The sequence below is a fragment of the Sphaerodactylus townsendi genome, linkage group LG08 (genome assembly GCF_021028975.2).
Source record: "Sphaerodactylus townsendi isolate TG3544 linkage group LG08, MPM_Stown_v2.3, whole genome shotgun sequence".
Classification (NCBI taxonomy): domain Eukaryota; kingdom Metazoa; phylum Chordata; class Lepidosauria; order Squamata; family Sphaerodactylidae; genus Sphaerodactylus; species Sphaerodactylus townsendi.
Window position 1 is genome coordinate 84,405,072 of NC_059432.1, and position 19,472 is coordinate 84,424,543.

The following is a 19,472-nucleotide window of genomic DNA, read 5'->3' on the forward strand; positions in this document are numbered from 1 at the left end:
CAAAAGGAAAAGATGAACTTTGATAAGCTTTTGAGATTAGTTTTTGCTACAAAACACTATCAGCTTCAAGGACATCAAGTACATAAGTGAGATTTAGAATATAGTTTAAATAAGATTCACCTTTCGATTGATCAGTATATGGTAGAACCCAATTGCATCATTTTTAATTAGATGTTTGCAGATATGAGTCTTTGAGAAAAGCAGTAAAACCTTGGGGGTTTAATTGGTTTCCAAGTCATGTAAAACTGACATCATACAAGCAAGGGCATAATACTGGCTCAGCTTGCCTAATATTTCAGAAGGTTCTCTGGAATATAAAATGCTGTCTGTGATAGATACGATTGGCTATTTATGATGCTCCCAGAACTAAGCTCCAAAATGGATGAAGATGTAAAAAGACCTCTTTGTTTATATATGTAAAAGGTTGAGGAAGTGAGAAGTTACTACTTTGAAGCCCACTTGCTTTATTATTTAAGACAAAAAAGCTGCTGTAGCTGCAAAAAATGGAACTCTCTGGAGAAATTAGTTATTATCATCACCATGTATTTTCTGTGGGAAGCTGGTAATCTAACTGCAATAAAGAGAATATTCATAATGAAATCAAGAGGGAGGACATACACTTCTAGAAAAAAATATTAATATTTCAAGAATTGCACCACAGGTGTTTATAGAGACAAAAAGCTCAACTTTTTTTTAAAAAAAATGTGAAACACTTCTTCCTTTTAGTGCTTGGCATTAAAAGAATCTCAAAATAGCAAGCAAGGAAGACAAGTCTTTATTAGAGATTAAATCCATCCACTTCTTAATTAGTCAGTAAACCCAGTTGTTTCTGAAGGGAAAACAACTGGAGGAGAAGGAAGCCAAGGGATCAGAAAAGCTATCCGGTGATAAAAGAAAAATTGGGGTTACTGCAGAGGCATGATAAAACTAGGGGCTGAAAATCCAGGCATGTTCAAAATTCCAGGCATATTTACCTGATATATATGCTTTGCTAATGAGTGTACCACAACCATAGTCTAATGAAAAATTAACCACGTTTAAGCATAATACTCCCATTTTGTTCAATCTACATTGGTTGCCCGTTCATTTCCAGTACAAATTCTCAAGATCACTTTTGCAGCATAGTCCTCGCTGGGCATTGCAAATGTCATTCAAGGTCCTTTTCCATTTGCACTGTGATAGAAAGTATGGTGGGTGACCGTGGGACATGTAGAGTGTTTATGCTTTGGAATTCCATTTGAAGAAAAAAAATTGCCTCCTCTCATTCTTGCTAATGGAATACTGCATTCTCAAAATATTGGTAAGCATAATGATAAAAGCCCTGACCTACATAGTCCAAGCTAATGTGATCTCATAATATCTTAGAAGCTAAGTACGCTCAGTCTTGAGAAATATTTGGATGGGAGACACCCAAGGAATACCAGGGTTGTGATCTGGAGGCAATGACAAACCACCTCTGACTGTTCTTTGCCTTGAAAATCCCTCCAGGGGTCTCCTTAAGTCAAATGTGGCTTGATGACAAAAGATAAAAGATGACAAGAAAATCTTTATAACTGGTTCTACTTATTACTGATTTTGATAACGGGCTTTTAAAGTGACAATCATTTCAATTTGGTGTTGGTTGAAATACTGTTGGTTGTTATGATGTTGGCTTTATAATATTTTCATATAAATTTTCTGATTTTTTTAAAAATCCATAATCTTATAGTTTATGTATTAACTGGAGGAATGAAATTTGTTTTAACAAATCATTACATATGCTTTCTTAGAGTTGTCTGGTAATAGGTCTTATAGAAGGTTCAATTAGAAAATATGTGGGGAAAAATAACATTAAATAGTGAACCAGTGCTACTGCCTCCTCCCACTGTCTTTTATAATAAATGTTATTTTCTCCAAACTTCCACACAAATGTGTTAATGCTGTGATTTACTTACCTCTGGTTCGGAGTCTCTGATTCCTTCAGTGTATATTCTAGCTACTACTTCAACAGAAGAACTTTCAGCAGAGATTTTAACAGACTATCTCAGTCACAGATCAGATTAATCTGAGACTTCATCCTAATGCAAATGAGCATAGGCAGTGTCAGTAAATGGATGTCACAACACAACAGGAGCAGGCAAAGGTTGCCAACCTGTGACCAAAAACATACACCAATTACAATTCATTAGGTGATGTTTCAGGCATTCTGCATTTAATGCCTGTGAACACTTTTGTGCATATTGAAGCTGCCATTCCATCCCATATTGAAGCTGCTATTCGAAAATATAAATAACTAGCGGGCCCAGCCACGCATTGCTGTGGCAATTATCCTTCTCATCACAGTCCGCAAACCACACAGATGTCCATGCAGGTCCAATGATCCCCAGCATAGCCTTTTGTGGTGGTCAAATTGAATCCCTCTTTCCCTTTTCAATGCACATCGTTATATGGTGCTGTCTTGTTTTTTTAGTATAAGGTAACCCTTCCCATTCCACAACAGAACTGTCCAGAGTGTAAATCCTGCTGTCCATGAGGCTGGTTGACACGCACAGTCCTGGCTTGGGTAAGGCAGAACTGGGGCAAGGAGGCTATCCCAGTCAGGCAGCAGAGGCAGGGTGGTGAGGCGTTCAGATCGAGGCCAGCTCTTTGGGTTCTTAAAGGGCCATGTGCAAAAGAAGCAGAGGCAGTAGTGTAGGTTCACCCCCACCCCACAGATTTTCTTAGAAGAAAAAGGCAAACTCCAGCTCGTGTTTAGTAAAAGAGAGCTGTGGCGAATATGGGTGAGGAAGTGGGTAAGTGGTGGTTGGATGTGAGGGAGGACAGTGAGGTGTGTGAGGATGAGCCAGATGTGTATGAAAATATGTGTGTTGTGTGGTAGCAGTGGGTGAGGCACAGAGAGTGAAAGTTACCTGCAGTGGCGTTCCTGCCTAGGGACAGGGGGTACCCTATGTCCCCAGGCGCCCCCCATTTGGTCACGTGGGGGGGGCGCCAACATTTTAGAGCCGTTTTGTGTTTTTAAATGTTTTAAGTGTTTTTTCACGTTCCGGCCTGCAGGGGGCGCATTTTTAAGGCTAGCAGCACCAAAATTTCAGGATGCCATACAGAGGCTGTCCTGATGATACCACCTAAATTTGGTGATGTTTGGTTTAGGGGCAACAAAGTTATGGACCCCCAAAGAGGGTGACCCCATCCCCATTGTTTTCAATGAGAGCTAACCTGAGATGGGGGCTACCCATTTGAGGGACCATAACTTTGGTCCCCCTGAACATAACTTCACCAAACTTGGGTGGAATCATAAGAATAGTTAACAGATGATACCCTGAAAATTTGGTGCAACTAGCTTTAAAAATACACCCCTTTCAGGCACCCCAAGAAATTTGCCCAAGATTCTTTGTTTTGCAGTGACTTTGCTCCATTGTAGCCAATGGGGAATTTCTGAGTGTGTAGGTGTAACCCCCATGCCCAGAATGGGTTGGCCCAGAATAGGTTGACCCAGAAAGGGGTGGAGACTCAGAGCAGCAAGAGGCTGCAGGAGAGAGCTCTTTGGAGAAGACAAGGGTACCAGACTTGGACCTTGATTTCTATAAGTCCTTAACACCTTGTTAAGGGTTTCTTTTTGTGGTTGTAATGGGTGAGAGTTCTCCTGGAAACCTTCATCATGTTGCATCCTGTTCATCAAGCCCTTGGAGTCTTCAGGAGCCAAGCCACTTGCAAAGAAGAATTGGACTTGGCAGTATCAGTAGACTGTAAATATAAGGACTTGAAATGCAACCTGAACAGGACCTTGAATTGAAATGTTAAATGTTGATGTTTAATGTTATTTGTAAAGAGAAGTAAACTGGTTTGTTTAAATTTGGTTCTTTGCAACTCTTTCCAAGTACTGCCCCACAGAACCCACAAGCTGAGGTTACATAGGCAGCTGCACATTTTTGAAGATAGAGGCACCAGACTTTCAGGGTGGCTCCAGGAGGGCCTCCTGGTAATAGCATCCAGGTTTGGAGACCTTTGCTTCTGGGGGTTCAATTTTATGGGCCCCCAAAAGGCTTATTTTGTTTCCCCGCTCCTGCATATGAAAGTCTGTGGGCTGAGTTCTGTCAGAACTCTCTCAACTCCCCCCCCCCACTCCAGAAGCAAAGCTCACCAAGCTTGGATGCTATTACTCAAGGCCTCTTGGAGCCACCTTGAAAGTCTGGCACCTCTATCTTCAAAAATGTGCAGCCTGCCTCAGAAATTCCTCATTAGCTACAATGGAGCAAAGTCACGGCAAAACAAAGAATCTTGGGCAAATTTCTTGGGGTGCATGGAATGGATGTATTTTTAAAGCTAGTGACACCAAATTTTCAGGGTATCATCTGTTAACTATTCTTATGATGCTACCCAAGTTTGGTGAAGTTATGTTCAGGGGGACCAAAGTTATGGTCCCTCAAATGGGTAGCCCCCATCTCAGGTTAGCTCCCATTGAAAACAATGGGGATGGGGGCATTCCATTTGGGTGTCCATAACTTTGCTGCCCCTGAACCAAACATCACCAAACTCAGGTGGTATCATCAGGGCAGTCTCTGGATGATGCCCTGAGATCATGGTGCCACTAGTTTTAAAAATGCGCTCCCTGCAGGCCGAAAAAACACCAAAAATACCCACCCCCCAACCCAAATACCTTGCATCCGCATTTGTTCATATTTGGGCAGGACATAATCGGACAATTTTTGTCCGAATGTGCCCAAATTTGCCCAGATTCCATCTGAATCTGCTATTTGTTTCATCTGAAACACATCAGGTATGGACTTTCGGCGGTTTGAAGGTTCGAGTACCTGCCAGCAACAGGGAGGGGCGTCCTGTGAAAATTTGGGGGCGATCCGTCCAGCAGCTTCTGAGGGACACCATCAGGGACAAACACACTTAGATTTTTATATATATAGATTGATATTTTGTGCAGCATTTTTAACAGAAGAGAAAGCAATGCTACTAATTCATAAACAAAAGAGCTGGGTTTGGCAGCCAACCAGGGACTGGCCGCTGAAAGAACGACGATGTTATAAGCAATCAGTCCAGTGGTGGGATTCAAATTATTTAACAACCAGTTCCAGTGGTGGGATTCAAATAATTTAACAGCTGGTTGTTTACAAGCACCATTTTAACAACAGGTTCTGCTGAAGTGGTGCGAACCTGCTGAATCCCCCCACTGATTCAGTCAATAAATAGAGTGGCTTTTTTAGGAAGGTTAGCTTGAACTGTAACTTATTTCCAGACACTGGTCAGGAAGGACTTGACAAGTCTCTTCTAAAACATTCTCTGTTCTTTCAGATTATCTTTGGACCTGATCCCAACCAAGTATTCCAGGCTCTTGTTCATGTAAAGTTCTGTTTCCAGGAACCTTCAATCCCGGTGTGTGATTGTCTAAATTTAACAGTATTCTTGTACTGGATGTTTCTGTTCCTCTTGAAGATTTGTTTTCATTTACAGTGATGGCATGACAGGCTGTTGTCTCACATTATTATTTAGCAAGGAACCTTCTGTGGCATTTTGATACAAAAGGTTTCTGCTGTTTTACAACTTGCCGCACTGAAATAAATTGAAACTTTTATTTTTACCATCGCTGGTTTTTACTGAATTTGGCAGTCTGCAAATGTCCTGCCGCTTGGCCATATTGTGTTATTTTTCAATATTTAGTTTAATTCTGCTTTGCTCTAGGCAATGTAACATTGAGACTCACAGATATTGTGTTTAATTCTCATCTGAGCCTAGAAGTGTGATGGTAGAATATTATAAATTAACATTGAGTCAGTGAATTCTTGTAATCAAAGGATGAGCTATGTGATATTTTTTTAGTGTGGACAGAGAATTATATTGTTTCTGTGTTTTGTTCATTTAATAGCTGAAAATATTTTTTCCTTTAAGACACAGTTAATTGTTGAATTCAAATGTCAACTCATGGTTATTAATGAAAAATAATTTTCATAACATGACTTGGGAAAGAGATCCTTCATTGTTAATAAACCATAAGCAAACATTTATTCTTTTTTTTTTGCAAAGAGCTCTGTAATAAGTTTTTTTTAAAGCAGCTTATGTGCTTGTGTATCCAGTTTGTCATAAATTAGAAGTAAAATCCATTCCAAGACTTCCCTTAAATGGATGGTTATTGGGCTGACACACTACCCCCACTAGGACTCTTTGTAAACATCAAATAGAAATGGTTTTTACTTTCACGAAATAATGTTGGAAATTTCTAAAGAATGAGAAAAAGCAATGAGAATTTGGGGATTATTTAACAGCTACAGTTCAGCAGCTTGAACCCAAGTCCCTATGAACTGTTAAGTAGCAATGATTTTCTGCTGTTTTACTTGTATTCATTGTTTGGATCCAGTGATATGTAAAAGAACTTAGCACAGTTCCATCAGTGCAAAATCCTGTGCGATGCCTAGCGCTTTCCTCTCTATATATTGAAGTGCCCATAAATTGGTTGCACAAGATCTTGCAGACACAGAAACGCAAGCAACAATGTGTTAAATTTGACTGAGCCCAAGTCGCTACCACATTTGTGTGTGTGTATGTGTGTGTGTGTGTGTGTATTTCTACTTGAGCAAGAATTCTACTGCAAGTGGAAATTTTGCACTGGATCCAACACACTGACTTGTACTCAGGTCTCAGGGAGAAGAAGTATTGCTCTCCTCAATGCATGTCAGATTTCATTTGGAGTCTTGTCTTCAGTTAAGGTTTAGTATGTTGTTTCTGACAGCATTCAAACACTGCACCAGGAGCCTGGGAAGATAATCCCATGAATTCGTATTAGTCCCATGTATTCATATTAGAACTGTAAAAGTTTGCATAGTGGAACAGTTTGCATAGCGCACAGTTTGCATGTCCACCAAAACACAAGTTGTTTGCAAAGTGGTCATAACCAAAACAAATAAGGACTAAATCAGCTCTCATTAACTGGCACCATGTGCATAAAACAGTATAGAGGAGAAGGCCTCCAATTAGAGTTTTCCCAAATCTGTAATGCTGGCATGCTCTTTTTAGGCCAATAAACTAAAAGACAGAGAGCTCTATTTCTCTACACTGGAACAGTTTTTTTTTCCTCAAGACAGTGCCGCAATTCCTTATGAGACACAATACAGAATTATCTCCAGAACAAGTATTTCATCAACATAATGTTCTCTTTCCAGTTATGAACCATTGTATTTGGTTTGTGGTAAACTGGTGCCTTATTTACATCTCCATCTGTAGTTCACCATCTGGATTTTTAGAGACATTTTGTAAATACATATGGCACAGGACTGTAAATAACCATCTATTTTATTAGTGGAGTAATGGCACCTCTAGGGTTATTTGTTGATTGGAGTTGCTGGGAAAATGCTATAGCGTTGAAAGGAGCAAGCCGTTGAACAAAACAATCACAATTTTAATATTGCAATAATGGACAGAGAAATGCAAACATTTGTCATCTCCAAAGGAGAAAATAGTTACTAAGACTCTTCAGCATATCCAAATGTTTTTTTCTCTTCTCATAGCCTTTAGAAAGTTTGCCAGGAAGACTAAATCTGGAAGAAGTGGGAATCTTGGCAGACTGGTAAAAGGAAACAGGAAAATAGAGCAGATGGCTGGTTTTAAAGTAGATACCACAAAGGTCTAATGTTTATGGGGGCATGATCAAAGCAAAATGCGCCAAAAGTGCTATTTTATATCTTGTTATACAAATGTTGTATACCTACAGTCAGTGTGGTCAAAATTGTGAACTGAATCAGGGAAACTAAATGTTTTCTTACATAGAGAAGTGTGTGTATATAGTGCTGTCAGGTCACTTTTGAATTAATGATCACCAAAGCATCCTGTGGTTGACAACCTTTCTCAGGTCATGCAAACTGAGGGCTGTGGCTTCCTTTATAGCATTAATCCATATTGGGTCTTTCTCTTTTCATGCTGCCTTCAACTTTTCTTAGTATTATGGTATTTTCCAACGACTCTTGTTTTCGCATAATGTGACCTGTTCTGTTCTCCAATCAAAACTGTTTCTGGTGCTCTGTGCCCGGCCAGAACAGAGTGGGAGAGTCACAAGCAAGGTTTAACGGTTCAAATGGAAGGTTTAATATTTAGAAGAATAGAGACCCTAACTCCTCCCTGGGTCTGCTTAAAATAAAGTTCTTGCTTGACTGGACAGTAGAAGCTGTAAACTTTTGTTCTTTCTTTGACTGCTTCCAGGAAAGTCCACTTCTTTGAGTTCCATGAGTCTTTGTCTGTCTACTATTCTCTGTAAACCTCAACTTTGTGCTCTGTGTACACTTTTGACGTGGCAAAATATAGCTGCCTCCTAACTCCTTGGGCACCTGTACTGAACTGAAACAGGGGCATTGTTGGGAGATAACAGAAAGACTACCTCTTGAGAAACTTCTTAAAGGGACAGTGGCTAACTAAAATTCCCTCCGGCTGTTTCTGCACGGCTGTCGAGGCGCCTCCACGCCGGCAAGAATTCTGCCGGCGTGGAGGCAGAGGCAGTTCGCATGCAAGCATGCGGACGGCCTCTGGAGAGGCCGGCAGACGGCAGGCAGCTCCGCATGGAGCTGCCTCTTCCCCCCTCCCCATCCAACTGACCTTGTCCCCGTCGTCAGCCTGCTGGCCGTCGAAGCCCCGCCCACGCTGTCCTCCGACCCCTGGAGGTTGGAGGGCAGTGTGGGGAGCGAGGCAACAGGCTGGCTCAACCGGGACAAATCGAGTAAAGGAGAAATAGCGTGTTCCCGGTGGTGCTGTTAAGCGCAGCTCGCCCGAGCTGCGTTGTCTGGGGAAAAACAACCCTTTAAAGGGTTGCTTTTCAGGGCGGCCTGACGCCGCCCTGGGGGAGGGGGAGCGACGCCAGGTCGGCGCTGCTGCTTAGCAGCAGCGCCGCCTGTGCGAATGGCTCCCTGGGGACAGCGTTTATCCCATCCCCAGGGCGCCATTTAAGGGCCGTGCGGAAACAGCCTCCCTTTGGAGACTATACAGAGGATTAAACCCATGCTAGCTATGGGAAACTTAACAATAAAATAATAAAGGCTTCTGTGGGGGCATGACATGACCAAACTATGACAGTCTCAGTTTAGTCATTTTAGCTTCTAGAGAGAGTTCAGGCTTGATTTGATCTAAAGCCATGGTACCTGTAAAACTCTCTGTAATTCCATTTAAGTCAATAGACTTAAAAGGATGTAATTCTGCTTAGAATGGCTGTGAAGTTTTCTTGGAGCCCTTGGCCTAGTCACTATCTCTCAGCCTAACCTAACTTATAAGGAATTGTTTAAAGACAACTGCCAGGATTAAAAAGCTCTTTCAATGCAATTCACCTCAATGGCTATAGAAGCGTGTACCTCTGTTCAGATAACACTATCAGACAGGTATTTATGAAACAGGACCAGTGCACTGCCTTGCAAAACCGATGGACCTGCAAAAATAGTTCATGATTGGGTATTGATCCATGATCTGCTATTGAAAGGTAAAAGGAAGAAATCCCTAAAAACCCCAGTGACTGAGAGAAATCTGTATGTCTAAAGGAGGACTTTGTATCATGGCCAACATCTTATTGTACTTCAAAATATGATCCTCATACTCGGAGCTGGAGTTCTACTCAGTGTAAGTAAACAACAGTTTGAGGCCTCTGATTTTGAGGGGCATCAAAAGGGGGGGGGAACTAAGGCTTATTATATTGCCTTTTTAAAAGGAAGTGATTAGGCTTCTCAAATTTAACACAGTTTATGGCCCCATCCAAAGCCGGGGTGGGGAATGGGCTCATGGAAGTGGGCATGTGGCTGTGCCGTTGGATTTGCCCTACCTGTGGCAGTTGCCCCTGCGGGAGGGACATTTTCTCTGGCATGTGGCAGCCTCAGTCCTCCCAAGAATAGCAGGAGCAGTCTGGGGGAATGGCCAGGGGAGAAGTCGGCATTAATCAGCTCCCGCCAGCCTTATGCTGGTGACCTGGGCTTTTGACATCAGTTCAGCCCAATAAGGGCTTTTCCATGGCAAGGAGGCATTTTTACTGTTCAGTCCTCCCCATGCTGCCAGGAAGTCTCCATGGAAGTGGCAGAGTGGAGCTGCATCAGCAAAGTGGCCTGCCTCGGCTGAGTTTGGATGGGGCCCCACCTTAGCAGGTCTCAATTGTTCTCTGCTAATTTTAAATTGCACTTTGAAAAAAGAAGTGCCTTGAACATTTCTGCTTGTCTAAGAGCCCGATCCAATGGGTGGAGGGCTCTAGGAAATGGCACAGTCTTGCACTGGTGCATTAGTCATCCCTGGGGCACTCACCCTGCAAAGGGGGCAGACGTCTGCAGCAAGAGGAGGGAATTGGCATCAGTTGCCTTTTGTTGTTTGTTACAGGGAAATCCCAGTAGCTGCAATTTTTTATCCTGCTTCATCCTCAAGACTTCTCAAAGAGGCTTGAGTCTACTTTAAAGAAATAGTGATTAGGGTTTTCAACCTCTAAATAAAGTCTGTCTCTTTTCTACATATAATTTTTTTTTGTTAAATCTTATTCTGAAGTCAAGGAAATTACTTCAGTCATTTTGAGCAAACATATTAGCAGACCATGGTTTTCATCTCTGGATTATTGTACTTGTTTCTTGCACATTGCTGAGTAAATGTGAATGATTTGCAAACCAATCTTGGAACTGTCTAGTTTGATTGCTCCTTGAATCCATAACTCAATTTTTTTGCATCGTGTTCAGCTGTTTTGAGAACATAAAATCTATTCTAGAGATTAAAAATTTCTGTTATGTTCCTGATTATGTCCCCGTCCACAACTGCTGGGGTTATGAATGTTTCTTTCCAACAAAGATTTGAGAGATCATCTTCTTGAACATTACAACATCAGATACACCAGACCTATATATGAACAGCTTTCTCCAAGTTCAGTACTTCAGATTTTGAGGGGTCTGTACTGCCCCACATTTTGCTGCCCTAGGTGAATCTGTAACATACACAGATTGATGTAAGTTTCAGTTCTTTTGCATCTTTTGCCTGTATGCTGCTTCTCCATGTTTTATACAAACATGGGCCCTTTCAGCACAGGCAGATTATGGCGCCCTGGGGACGGCAAAAACGCTGTCCCCAGGGAGCCATTTGTACAGGGGGCGCAGCTGTTTCGCAGCCATGCCGCCCTCGCGCTGCCCGAACGGCGCGAAGCCGGCGTTTCCCAACCTCGCTTGGCAAGCGAGGTTTATGGGAAATGGCGGCTTGGAGCCGCTGCCGTGCGAATGGCAGCGGCTTCCAGGCGCTTTCCCTCCCCCCACGACCGGGCGACTTACCTGTCCTGCGGCCCTCCAGTGTGTCTCTGAGGCCTGGGGACACGCCCCCTTTGCCTTGCGACTCTGGAGAGACGACGTGCCGGAGGACCGCAGGACTGGTAAGTCGATCTGACAACAGTGCAGCTCTGCGCCGTAGTCTCGGCCGATTCTGGGACCATTCATGTGAAAACAGCCATGGATAATGCAGGCTTGCACAAACTGTGTCCCAAAGGTCTGCCAATAAAATTCTGCTGGTGGCTCCATCATTTTGCCAAGTCTGACTGGCCTCAATACCCTTTAATATGATGACATCCAAACTTGAGAATAACATTCAAGTGGGGGGGACCAGTGTGATAATTCTCACCTTTTATTTAGAAGACCATGAAATGCTGGGGAAAAAGTTGAAGGAAAGTTGGTGTTCTGTGTGTGGTTCATTTTCATGCACTGATTACGATTCTGATTTTGTATATTAAATTGCCTATGCGAGCCATTTCTATTTAACATGAAGAGGCAGGTTATAATTTGAAATACACACTCTGCTTTCTTTGCTTTAGAAAAATACCAGAATCAATGCACATATGTGTGTTGAGAATGTGAAGGGTGGAAGGCATGAGCAGATGAAACCAAAATATGTGACAAGCTGCACATCAAAATCCAAAAAGCAGCAGATTCCTAATGCCTTGGTTCTGCTTTTTTAAAAAAGGCCAGCTCTTTCAGAATTACAAAATTTTCAGAGAATTTCATATGAGCAGAATTCCAGAAGCATTTGCTTTAGAGAAGCAGCCTTGTGAGATTAAGGTTAATATCTGATTATTAATATTATTAATGTTGCTAATATACCTTTTGTCATTTGATATGAGAAGCATACGCCAGGATCATGAAACTAATTCAAGAATGCATTAGACTCAGTGTTGGAGTAACTTCATGGCTCTCTAAGAATCACCAGAAACTCTATAGCATTTTGAGCAATTCCTAGGGAGGACTGATGTCACTTCGAGGAAAAACCCAGAATTGATGTCAGTCATTTTTAGGAATTATCAAAAATTCTATAGTTTCACCATAGAGTTTCCAGATATTCCCAGAGAAGTGAAATTACTTCTAGAAGTTCCTGGAAGGGATATAATACCATTGCTAATGAATACCCCATGTCTCGTCTCCCCTATTTCCTTCTGGTTGCCTGGCCACTCATGGCGACTTTAACTGAAACAGTGGTCTTGTTCACCATCTGTTCCCAGTGATGTCTAATTAATATTAAATGATGGAAGTGATGACATTTTGATTTGACATCCCCAATCCTACCAATAAGGAAGAAGACAAAGGACCAGAGCAAAATAACATTGCATTACACATTTTGTAGGGAGAGACAAGGACAATATGGGGCTGTTGTTCTGGATAGCAGCCATAGATCTTCCTTACTCTCTAGTTCTAGTTGTAGAACATATGCTCTCATTTGTTATATCTCTTGATTCCTCTTGACACAGACAAATCATACATTACCCTCTTGGTTTTCAAAAGCATAAGTGTATTTCATGCAATGAAAAAGACTTTAGAGGAAACTGATGTGAATTTGATCATTTTGTCTCTATTGTTCTAATGACAATAATAACTTATTACTTGCTTAATCCTAGACACAATATAGTTAAAACTACAGTACACAGAAGTAAATTGACTGTTGTCTGTCAACCCACCTTATACAATTGATTTGAAAGGATCTGAGGAGAAGCCAACAAATGGGAACAAATGGAAACCACAAATGTTGCGGTAATCAACATAACCCTGTCATTCTTTTACAAGGTTAGTCACTTCCCAAGTTATCACAGAAAATTAGAAGACTTTGGCCTTTTCCATGTGCACAGTTTACTACAGATTTTCCCAGTGGTCAAATCTTGTATCTCAAAAATGTTTTCTCTGAAATAATTCCATGCGCAAAACTAGCCAGGCTTCCAACGGACAAGTGTGGAAAATCAGGCGAAACTGTTGAGCATATCTGTAATTAAGGTTGACTCAAATACAAAAACAAAGGTAGGCCAAGGAGGAGTCTTCTCTGAGCTGCAAAGGAGACACTTAGGCCCTTTCCGCACAGGCCATAAACAGCACCCTGGGGACAACAAAAACGCTGTCCCCAGGGAGCTGTTCGCATGGGGGGCGCGGCTGCTGCGCAGCTGCGCCACCCTCGCATTTCCCCAGTGGCACGAAGCCGCTGTTTCCCGACCTCGCTTCCCCAGTGAGGATTTGGGGAAACAGCGGCTTCCAGCCGCTGCCGTGCGAATGGCAGCGGCTGGAAGGCACCATTCCCCCTCCTCTTTCCCAAACGCTGTACCATGTCCTCCGGCCTCCAGTGCGTTGCACAGGCCAAGGGACACGCCCCCCTGCCCTGCGACTTCCGGGCTGTCGCACAGGGCAGGGGGGCATGTCCCCTGGCCTGTGTGACGTGCTGGAGGCAGGATGACACGGTACAGCGTTTGGGGGATGGTGTAGCCTGTGTGGATGCTGCACCATCCTCCCCGTCGCAACCGGGACCGTTCGTGTGAACGGTCCCGGGGGGGTTGGGTCGGCATTATGTACACCAACCCAACCCCCATCGTGGCTGTGTGGAAACGGCCTTAGGAAGAGAAAGGGAAGAATAAGATGCCATTAAAGCCTATCTTTTCTGTGTCTTTGGCCTTTACCAGTCCTATGGTCTCAGCTGGACAATAGAGGGGGACAGTTAGGACAAAGCAAGTAGTTGCAGATCTCCTGGATCTCCAAACTGTCTTGTTATTTAAGTTTCATTTATCCTTCTGTTGCAGATTCCAGCTGTCTTGGCATCTGTACAGATTCAAAACTTACTCCTGAACTCAATCATTTATTATTTTTACCATATCCTCAAATCTGACAACATCCTTTTCCAAAGTTGATAACTTATACTATTTATTGTTCCAGTTAAGGCCCTACTTAAAGGTACACGAAGTGAACTTTTTTTTGGATTGAATCTGTCTGCTAATGTATCTTTTTGGATTAAATCTGCTTGCTAATGTATCTCAAGATAGCATTTGCCCTATTTTCCTAACATCCTCATCTTGCTGACTCTAATGCTCTGCTTGTCATCAACTATAATTATAAATCAATGGTTATTAATCAGATTAGTGTGTGACTCCCCCCCCTCCCATGTCATTAATGGAAAGAAATTTATCCAGCTGGAATGAAGGAAGAAATTCTTTGAGTTGCTTTTGGAGCTAGTTTCCAATGACATGAATTCTATCTTATCTTAAAAAAACTGCTTGATGATGTGGGGTGGCACCAAAAAAGTGACAAAGATACAGACAGAGGCAGACAGGCAGGCAGAGAAGCCTTGGTGAATGCTGGGAAAATATTTAATTAAGGCAAGGTCAACAAATATGGGTATGAAATCTTTTCTCAGAAGCAATTCTTCTTCTATAAGTCTTTTGCAATTTGATGTATCTCTGCATCTTCAACACTAAACAAAAAAATGCCCATGCAGCTAAAAGAGAAGAGTTTTCAGTAAAATTATAGATGACTTTTATAACTTCTTTTAAAATTTAGACATGTGTTAAATGTTAACATTCTGGTAGATCCGATAGTATCATTCTAAGAACAAAATATCTGTGTTTAGACTTACAATGACCTACTTGGGTTATCAGTTATTGGGATGAGAAGGGTTGCAGACAAAAGGAGTAATGCTGCACTGAAATGGGAGAACACAGGATTATTTCAAGCAGGAGTCTTTTATCCTTAGATAAAATAGCTGTTTTTGCATGAATAGTGACAGAGAAAAGATGGTAGAAAGAGCCTTGGTTTTGAGCTACACATCTTGGTTACAGAATTTCAAACTGATCTTTCAGTCTGTGTACTGCCTGGAGCCATTGTGGTGTAGTGTTTGAGATGCTGGATTCAGATCTCAGGTTCAGATTCCACTCAGGCTTGAACTACACAAACTGTTTTGTCATTATTCATGTTGGGGTTCTCCCTCCCTGACTCACATTTCCCACAATTGTAGGGAATTGGCAATTGTAGGAAACTTACTTCCAAAGTGTCATTGGGCTCCATTCGGATCATTTGGATCAGGACCACAGCATGGGTAGAAGAACTCCCTTTGTACCACTTTCCCAACCTGTGGGCCAAATGTAGCAAAATAAAGAGAGAAAGAAAAGTCACCTAAATGTGATTGTCACTGTTCATCTATATACAGGTTTGACAGTCCTGCATCAGCAAATTGGAGATTATGTGGGCAGTTCCTGAGCAGGATGGAGTTTTAGGGGACTATAACATAACTTTTATCTGTTTTATATTTTTCTAATGGTATTCTTATTGTGACTATATAATGCTTGATTTACAATTATTTGTATATGTCTGTTGTTGGAAGCTGCCCTGAACCAAACTTATGTCAGGGAAGGATGAAGTATAAATTGAATAAATAAATAACTCCCAGGTGATGATCTAGGAATTTCTCCAATCTTTATGGTCTTTACTTTAGATATTGGGAAGATTGGTTATGCAGCATGAAAAATGTGATGTTACTTCCACTTGGGGTGTTGATGAACATGATGTCACTTCTGGGTGATGCTCTAAGAATCAGCCCAAACTTTGTTATTTACCAAAGATTTTGGGATAAATGCCCAGAGTGTCACCATGGATGTAACTTTCTATCCTGGGCAAAGAATAAAGCCATATGTGTATTCATTTTCATACATTCATCTGGAATTGCCATCATTCATAAGTGATTCTCAACTGCAAATATTCAGTGTAATGTATGCAAATTATGGGTGCTATTTCAATGATATGTACCAAAAATAATTAGCAGTATTTATGAATAAGGCAAATGGGCACATTCCAATGTCAGTCCTATCTGACCAATTGACAACATTGCATCCAAGATGCTGAGGAGAAGAAACAGATAAATCTAAAGATAACTTTATCTCATAATCTGAAATGGCCTACAGAAGCAAATAAGCTAAGTTAGACCTTTTCTGTCTTAAGGCAAGAAACATATGAATATTTATGGAAAACAAATATTTTCTCAATTTGCATCCATGTTCTTTTTAAACCAAAAGATGTCACATACCAGTAGCAAAAAGAGTGCATAATTCATCATTTCACAACAATGATTACAGGCATCATTTCTATATGCTTATGGCCCACTTCTCTCAGTTAAGCTCTAGAGTTTGAAAATCCCGTTGATGTCAGGATTCACAGAACAGATGTAGAACAAATAACAGACAAGTGAAATATGAACCTTGCACATAAAGAGAAAATGGAAAGCTGGCTTAGACAGATATAACATTTCATTTAAAATAAAGTCATCCAATAGAACAAGTCATATAAAGCAACCTTCACTATTTAACTGTGTTGAACATTTATTCAGATATGCTTACACTGATATCATGATGTCTAACACCAAGGACATTCTCAATATAGAAAGAGGGACATTTGTTAAATGCTCAACAGGCATACATGTTCCAGACTGCTGCTGCCATCCAGGAACAAAAAGAAAAAGACCTCTTCAAATAAGAAATAGTATTTTAAAAAATCCGTACAGCATTAGAAGCATAATGTAGTTGATGCCGTCATCAAGCAGTAAGTATGATCTGAAAAAAACATTGCCTATGTCAAAAGGTTTTACATATCTGGAAAACTGGAAATATATTTTTATATTTACTAGAAGAGTGGATCATAACAAGCATTCACAATTTGTTTAACAAGAGGGATAGAGCCTTTGCAGGGCATAAAATTGAAGAGGCATCTGGGAACAAGTTAGCAATGCCTATGGAAGCCTCCAAATGGCTGTTAGCAGCTGTCAGTTCTGACTACTTCTAGAAGCACTCTCAACAGCACATGGTGTCACCGAAGAACAGAAATAAGGAAAGGATATCACAGAGGGGCTTGTGGAAGCAATCCTAAGCAGTTTTATTAAAAAGTAAACCCCGTTTTATTCAATGGGTCTTATTCCAAGAAAGTATTCTTAGGAGTGCAATCTCCACTGATGTAAGATGAATTAGTCCTAAAGTAGTCTTAAGTTTATGTTCCATTAAGACATTGGTAGCTGATTGCTTTCAAATTAGGAATATCACATCAAAACTATATAAAAGTCACACCCTCTTGATTTAAAGAACATGAAAAGCACTGCCGACTAAACCAGCTTGAGAAATCAGTGGTAGCTGAACATGGGGCCTTTCCCCACTTATCTTAAGCCCGTGCTACTCTCCTCAAGTAGCGTGGGGTCCCGGGGCACTCCCCACGACAGGGGCGGTGACAGCGCAGCCTGTTGCACCCCCTCAGCGTGCGGCATCCCTGGCACGGGGTCATGGGGGACGCAGAGCACGGGGTCATGGGGACGCCCGGGCGTGCACCAGGGATGCCGCGCGCTGAGAGCAGCGCGTGGCATAGGGGGGATCGGGGTGAGTGGGGAAACGCCCATGGTCTAAACTAAGCCGGACATCAGATCTTATTTGAAGACACAGAAATTCTTGACAACTCCAACAGCTACTGGATCAAACTACACAGGAAAGCCACTGAAATTCAACGGAGTCTGAAAATCAACCAAACCTGGCTACTCATGCTATAAAACACCAAAACCAAAAACCCAAAGACAATCAACTGCAACTGCAAAATAACTCTGCCTGAACTCTGCAAATGTGCCTCACCCCCCTCCCCATCTGTGAGATGAGCAAAACATATCCCACCACACAATCACTCCACAATGTGCCATGGAGAGAAACACATTTTACCATGACATGCCTCTGAAGATGCCAGGCACAGATGTGGCAAAAATTACACACAGCCTGGAAAACCCACGGTAGCCTCTTGATTTTGTTTACCCATGTAAAAATCACTCAAGGCTGAAGACTTTAGCTAGAACTTAAATGGAAATTGCAGCTGGGAATTTTAAAAATTACTTTATTATTATTGTCATCAAATCATAGCTGACTTATGGTGATTTCATAGCTTGATGGCTTCCATCAAGTCCACTGTCAACCCTCAATGGATCTGTTTATTGTTTTATAGCCATCTTGAAGGGAACTGTAAATGTAGTTTATTGCAATTGTTTTAAATGTTTTAAATTGCTATATGAAATGTTGTGAGCTGCCCTGAAATCAGAAGGTGAGAAGCGGCATATTAAATATAAACAGACAGACAGACAGAGGTGGTTTGCCACTACCTTTCCCTACATATGTGTGTGTTTGTGTGTAAAGTGCCATCAAGTTGCAGTTGACCCATGGCAACCTCAGTGAGGGGCTTTCAAGTGATTAAGCAGAGGTAGTTTGTCATTGCCTTTCCCTGCAAATGTGTGTGTAAAGTGCCATCAAGTTGATCCATGGCAATTTCAGCAAGTGGCTTTCAAGGGAAGTGATTAAGCAGAGGTTGTTTGCCACTGCCTTCCTCTGTAAAATCTTCCTTGGAGGTCTCCCTTCCAAGAACTGACCCTGCTTAGTTTCTGAGATCTGATGAGACCGGGCCAGTCTGAACTATCCAAGTCAGGGCTACTGTAACTTTTTCCCCCTTTTGCTGTCAAGTGACATCTGACTTATGGTGAACCTGCAGGATTTTCAAGGCAACCAATGTTCGGTGCTTGTTTGCCATCATGTCATGACCCTGGTATTCCTTGGAGGGTGCCTATCCAAATAATAATCAGGGCAAACCCTGCTTAGCTTCTGAGATATGATGAGATCAGACTAGTCTAGGGCTATCCAGTTCGAGGTAAATGTAGAGTCTTTAAAGCAAGGTAGCAAGTATTTCAACTATGAGATTTGTAGTCGGATTTTCCTAAAACCCAATGTTTATTTGGGAAAGTTAATATTTATAATATGTGTTGGTGTTAATTTCAAACTGCAAACATATCCAAGATACCACAGAAATAGAAGCATTTGCCTCAGTCTACTGAATGGCTGTATACTGATGCTTCCCATGCAATATAAGCACAGTTATGGCATCTTGAAGTGTTAGTTAAACATTGTATCCAAGATATGTTATAGAAAATGCTTGTGTCAGCAAAAAGAAAAATATTCTTCAATCCCCACGGTCTTCTTTACACATGAAAGAGCAGATGTTCATTTTGTTTGATGAGCTGAGATGCACCACTGGCTGCAACCACAGCAAAATAACCTTGGATCAAAGAGTCAAAAGCTCTCATAAGACAGAGGCACCGTACTGGCTCTTAGCCCACATATTTATCAAGCATTTATGCAGATTTTCCAAGACGTTATAAGCAATCCCAATAACAAAAGATGTGGCAGGGAACTGACTTGTTGCCTT